The sequence below is a fragment of the Gossypium raimondii genome, chromosome 13, assembly GCF_025698545.1.
Source record: "Gossypium raimondii isolate GPD5lz chromosome 13, ASM2569854v1, whole genome shotgun sequence".
Classification (NCBI taxonomy): domain Eukaryota; kingdom Viridiplantae; phylum Streptophyta; class Magnoliopsida; order Malvales; family Malvaceae; genus Gossypium; species Gossypium raimondii.
In genome coordinates this window covers 40,305,502-40,312,134 of record NC_068577.1, presented here as the reverse complement: position 1 = coordinate 40,312,134, position 6,633 = coordinate 40,305,502, and positions in this window count along the sequence as shown.

Genomic DNA, 6,633 nt, shown 5'->3' with positions numbered 1-6,633 from the left:
GTATAACAATAATATGAAAATGCAAGTAAACTAATTATGGCATCCACAATGACAATACCCACTCAACATGCATTATTAATAATTAAAGACAAATAAGTTAAGTAGCATACATAGCAATTTCAAAATGAGTAGCAAAAAAATAAAGCAAATGAAATGTAGGATAGTTTTAAAAAGACAATAAATGGGTTTTGAATGAATAAAAGAATTTTTTTAAAAAGAAAAAAAATCAATTAGATACAAAACAATTTTAGAAATACTATGTATAAAAATTTTAAAATAAATAATATGTATGTACATATAAAAACGTAAAATAAGAAAAATCTTAAAATGGATAGTAAATAAAACACAAAACAAATAGCAAAGTTGAAAAGGTACAAAATAATTTTAAAATAATTAGTGTATATAATGCATTCTAATATAAGATAAAATAATGTATAAAATACTTAATGTATAGAAACTCAAAATAAACAAAAATAAAACAATTTTGAAATAAACAATATAAATAATTTCAAAATAAATAGCATAGGAAACAATTTAAATTACATAGTACATATAAATTTAAAATGGGTAAGGTATATACACGTATTTGAGATGAATAACATATATAAACTTGAAATAAATAATAATAAATCTAAAAGCAGTTTAAAATAAAATAATGCATAAAAGAAAATCCTAAATAACAACAAAAAAAAACAAATACAATTTAGAGAGAAAAATATATATATATATATATAAGGACGTAATTGAAGTCAGGATGAAATTAATGGGAATAATAAAAAATAAAAAAACGAGGGACCGAGATGAAATCCGCTGAAGACATGAGGGACTGACTATGAATATTCCCCGTCCCTTATGCGCATCGTTTTGCGCAGGACTAGATTTGAACAGGCGCAAAATTATGTGGCCAAAATCAAGTGAAATAAAAGGCTACATTGAATGCGCCGCGGAATTGGAGGGACCAAAGGCGCAAATTACCCATTGAGGCAAGAATGCGCAGGCCTCCCTCCTTCAAACAGCGCCGTTTTAATTGCCGTAAAGCCTAAAAATTTTACATTTTTCTGCAGTTTCATTTTGCTGCAAAGAACACAAAAAATAAAATAAAGGGAGAATCCCTTTTCTCTGCTAGGGCTCTAAGGCTAGGAACCCCGCCGCCGTCACTCCTCCCCACCGCCCGGTGGCCGAAGCCATGCGAGGGCATCTCCTACCAGCGCGTTGGAGCGTGTTCAGAGACCAAGGCCCTGAAACGAGGAAACGAGGAGAAAACAGAAAGCCTCTGCCCTTTCCTTAACCTGCGTCCGATGACGGCGAAGAGTCGATGACGACGTCGAATTCAGGGGCCGAATCAGGTGAGTTTATTCTTCCCCTTTTCCCTTTTTCTTTTTATTAATATTAAAGGTAGATTCGAAAAAGAAAAAAATGAAAAATAGATAGATAAAAGTAGACCAAAAGAGGTAGCAACCTGTTCTTTGATTTTCTAATATGCGTAAAGAAAAGGAAAAAATTACAGTGTTCTTGTTCGGCCTATATAGCCGATTTTTACAACTTTTAAACTTCTATTTTTCTGTCGTTTTGTTGCTTGGCTATTCTCCTCTGTTGCGTGAGGCCTGCTTTGCAGATGTCAGGGGTCGGTGATAGGCGAACGCTGATGGCAGTGGGCATGCGAGCGGCGACTGGTCAGAAGGCAGAGAGCCCTAGGTGCGACGCACCTAGGGTTTTGTTTATTTTTGTTCCTGATTTGGGCTGTTAGGGTTTGGGTAGTTGGTCTGGTATTGTAGTTTGCGCTTAGGGTTTGTGTTGGTTTTGGTTTTTTTCTTTGTAAAATGGGCTGTTCTTATTGCGTTTATTTTTTTTTTGGTTAGTTTTGCTGGTATGGGCCCGGGTAGATTTTGGGCTTTACAGCCGGCCCTCTTTGCTCATTGTCGTGAAACGGGAATGAAGCAAAGACTTTTAAGAAAGGCCCAAATTGTCTGGTCTCATCGAGTCTTGACTTCTTGGTACTACTACAATCCACTGCGCCTTGTTGCTTCGGTCCACTCTGTTGCAACTTCAGACACAACTTGTAACCTCAATCTACTCTGCCGTAACTCCATAGGGATGAGATTGGTATTTTCAACCTGCTCCACTACAACTTCAGGGAGATAAGGCTTGATGCGATTTACTCTACTGTAACTCCATGGGGGTAAGATCTGTGGTTTTAATTCGCTCCACTGCAACTTCAAGGAGATAGGATTGGTTTCTTTTGTCTGCTTCACTGCAACTTCAGGGAGATAAGACTGGATGCGATCCGCTCTACTGCAACTTTAGAGAGATAAGATCTGTGGTTTCTTCTGTCTGTTCCACTACTGCTTAAGGAGATAAGACTGGTACTTTCGATCCGCTCCACTACTGCTTAGGGAGATAAGATCTTCAATCTTGGACCTACTCCGCTGCTGCTCAGGGAGATAAGGTTGGATACGATCTGCTCTACTGTAACTTCAGAGAGATAAGATCGGTTTCTTCTGTCTGCTCCACTACTACTAAGGGAGATAAGACTGGTACTTTCGATCCGCTCCACTACTGTTTAGGGAGATAAGATCTTCAATCTTGGACCTACTCCGCTACTGCTCAGAGAGATAAGATTTGATATGATGACTTCAATCCATCCCACTGCAACTTCAGGGGTATGGGTAACTTCATTGATCTGTTCTTTGGGGAACATGACCTGCAAAATCCATTTCATAGACCTATTTATGCCTAGTGTTTAGGATGTTATGATTAGAATGAATCAAATGTTCCTAACTAGATGTGTATATATGATATTTGTAGAATGTCATGAGAATGATCCCTTTTTAATGTTTAGGTTGTCATTACTCACTATTCATCAAGGTTCTATCACTAATGTATTCTCGTTCAGCTGGTATCTCTATAAAAAAACCAAAGAAACAATCGCAATTTAAACTATTCTTTCTCCAATGCTTCTAACCCTTAAGTTGGTTAGTTCTAAACAATAGCCCTGTTTCAAGTCCTCGTACCGTTTAGAAGCTTTTAGAATAATATGCAGAACTCACTCTACTGGCATATTGTCAGTCCATTAATCGTTATTCCAATGAAAAATGCTTGAAAAATATTATCACAATGGACAATATGAAGTTTTGTTGAGAGCAAAGCTCGAAATGAATAGATTAATCAAGATAGCGAATTTTTCTAGAATGAGAATAAATTAATCAAGATGGCACATTTTTCCAAAATACAAAAATGAATAAAATGGAAATAGGTGCCCCAGATATCGCAGCATGAGCTTCTCTACCCCAAGCTCCTTGAGGACCCTTTTGAACTTGATATATGTTTAAAAGTCCTAGAAGACTTTGTTGATGCGCCAAGATGTAGCATCTTTCCTTCTTATTAATTCGTAAATGACAAGACTACCGTATGCCCCACCTTCGATCAAAACTTGAATTGCCCCTTCCTGGGTTTTCAATTCAAAACCCCTTTGGTCTCAAGGCGCCCTTTGCGAGTTTTCACCTTGTCCTCTCCTTTTTTTTTAGGCGAAGTACTTTTTCACTGAATCTGAATTCACAGGATTAGGCAGGCTTTTTCCATCCATCTCAGTTAAAATTAACGCTCCTCTAGAAAAGGCATTCTTTACCACATAAGGTCCTTCCCAGTTTGGCATCCGCTTCCCTCTAAAGCCTTTCTGTATGGGAAGTATCTTCTTTAGTACCAAACCCCCTTCATGGAATTCCCTAGGGTGAACTTTCTTATTGTAAGCTCGTATCATTCACTTCTGGCACATTTGACCGTGACTGATATCTTTTAACCTTTTTTCTTTGATCAAGTTCAGCTGATCATATCGGGATTGAATCCATTCAGCTTCGTCTAACTTTAATTCTGACAAAACTCGGCGAGAGGGAATTTCAACCTCAATTGGCAACACCACCTCCATTCCATAAACCAAAGAGGACAGCGTTGCCCCAGTAGAAGTCTTGACAGATGTTCTATAAGCATAGAGGGCAAATGATAATTTTTCATGCCAATCCTTATAGGTCTCAGTCATCTTCCCCACTATCTTCTTGATGTTCTTATTGGCTGCTTCCACTACGCCATTCATTTTTGGGCGGTAAGGTGATGAGTTGTGGTGTTTAATACTGAATTGGCTACAGACCTCCGCTATCGTATTGTTGTTCAAATTCAGCCCATTGTCAGATATTATCATTTCTGGCATTCCATACCGACATATGATTTTCTTCTTTAGAAACTTGCTGACGGCTGCCTTTGTGACATTGACGTAAGAAGTAGCTTCTACCCATTTAGTAAAGTAGTCCACGACTATGAAGATGAACCGATGCCCATTTGAAGCATTTGGTAATATCGGCCCAATGACGTCCATGCCCCACATGGAAAAAGGCCATGGAGAAGTCATGACATGAAGAGGTGAGGGAGGCACATGAATTTTGTCTCCGTAAATCTGGCACTTATGGCACTTATTAGCATACTTGATGCAATCTCCTTCCATAGTGGACCAATAATATCTGAATCTCATGATTTGCTTGGCCATTGTAAAACCGTTAGCATGTGTTCCATAGACACCATCGTGGATCTCTTCTAAGATTTGCTTAGCCTCAATAGCATCCACGCATCTTAGCAGCACCCGATCCTGTCCTCTTTTGTATAGGATCTCTACGTCTATGACGTAATCACTAGCCAGCCTTCTTAATGTTCTCTTGTCATTCTCAGTTGCCTGGTCTGGGTACTCACGATTTTTTATGTATCGCAATATATCTTGATACCAAGGATGATCGTCTTTTTCTTTCTCTTCATCGATGTTGCAACAATGGGCTGGAGTCTCATAAATGCTTATTTGGATTGGCTTTACATCTTCCTGTTTATTTAGTTTGATCAGAGAAGCTAATGTAGCCAAAGCATCGGCCATCTGATTTTCCTCTCGTGGAAGGTAGCAGAAGGTGATATCATCAAACTCCTCAACTAGTTCTATAATCAATTTTCAGTAGTTGACCAATTTGGAATCTCTTGTCTCCCATTCTCCTTTTAGCTGATAGATTACTAATGCAGAGTCTCCATATACCTTTAGCACTTAGATCTCATGCTCTATGGCTGCGCGAATCCCCATGATACATGCTTCGTATTCAGCCATATTGTTTGTACAATCAAAATCCAATTTGCTAGTGAATGGATAATGATCACCATCTGGAGATACTAAGACTGTCCCGATCCCGTTACCCACAGCATTTGAGGCTCCATCAAAGTTTAATTTCCAAGCATTGCCTTCTTGTGTGTTTCTTCAGTGGTTGCCACATACATCAGAACCTCATTTGGAAAATCAAAGTTCAAAGGCTCATAATCTTCCAGGGCTCTACTAGCTAGAAAATTTGCTATTGCGCTCCCTTTTACAGCCTTTTGATTTACATAGGCTATGTCGAATTCAGACAGTAGAATTTGCCATCAGGCCATCCTTCCATTTAGAGCGGTTGATTCCATCATGTACTTCAGAGGGTCCAACTTCGAGATTAACCAAGTCGTATGGTATAACATGTATGGTCTCAATCTCTGAGTAGTCCATACCAAGGCGCAACATAATTTTTCAATTGGCAAATATCTCGTTTCGCATTCAGTGAACTTCTTACTGAGATAGTAGATCACTCTTTCTTTTTGTCCTGACTCATCATGTTGGCCGAGCACACAACCCATGGAATTCTCGAATACTGCCAAGTATAGTATTAGTGGCTTGTCTTGGCGAGGTGGCATTAGTACTGGGGCGTTGGACAAGTAATACTTAATCTTGTCAAAAGTTTTCTAGCATTCCTCATCCCATACACCTGGATTGTGTTTCTTAACTAGACGGAAGATTAGGTCACATTTCTCAGTTAACTGTGAAATAAACCAAGCGATGTAATTTAATCTTCCCAAAAAACCTCAAACTTCTTTCTGAGTACTTGGTGGTGGCAATTCTTGTATGGCGTTGACTTTGTCTGGGTCAATCTCAATTCCTCTTTCGCTGACTAAGAATCCTAGCAACTTTCCTGATCTTGCCCCGAAAGTGCATTTGGCTGGGTTAAGCCTTAGCTGAAACTTTCTTAACCTTAAGAGCAATTTTCTTAGTACTTGCACATGTTCTCTTTCTGTTCTAGACTTTCGCAATCATGTCGTCAACATAGACTTCAATCTCTTTATGCATCATATCATGGAACAAGGTTACCATGGCTCTTTGGTATGTTGCCCTTGCATTCTTCAATCCAAATGGCATCACCTTATTGCAAAATATTCCCCACATAGTTACGAACGTGGTTTTTTCCATGTCTTCGGTATGCATTTTTATCTGATTGTACCCCGAGAAGCCATCCATGAAGGAGAAGAGTGAGTAACCTGTTGTGTTATTCACTAAAGTGTCGATATGGGATAATGGGAAGTTATCTTTGTAATACCCCCTACCCGTATTCGTCGCCGAAATAGAGTATGAGGCATTACCAGATTTTACCGATTTTTTTTTCAAGATAGATTTATCATATTCATAAGATAATTTCATCACATACCAAAACCAAAATTTGTTAGCCATACCAATGGCTAACCATACATTCATTTCACATTAACATCTAATTACTAGCTTATATATGCCATTGATTTCCAAAATAAAGTTCC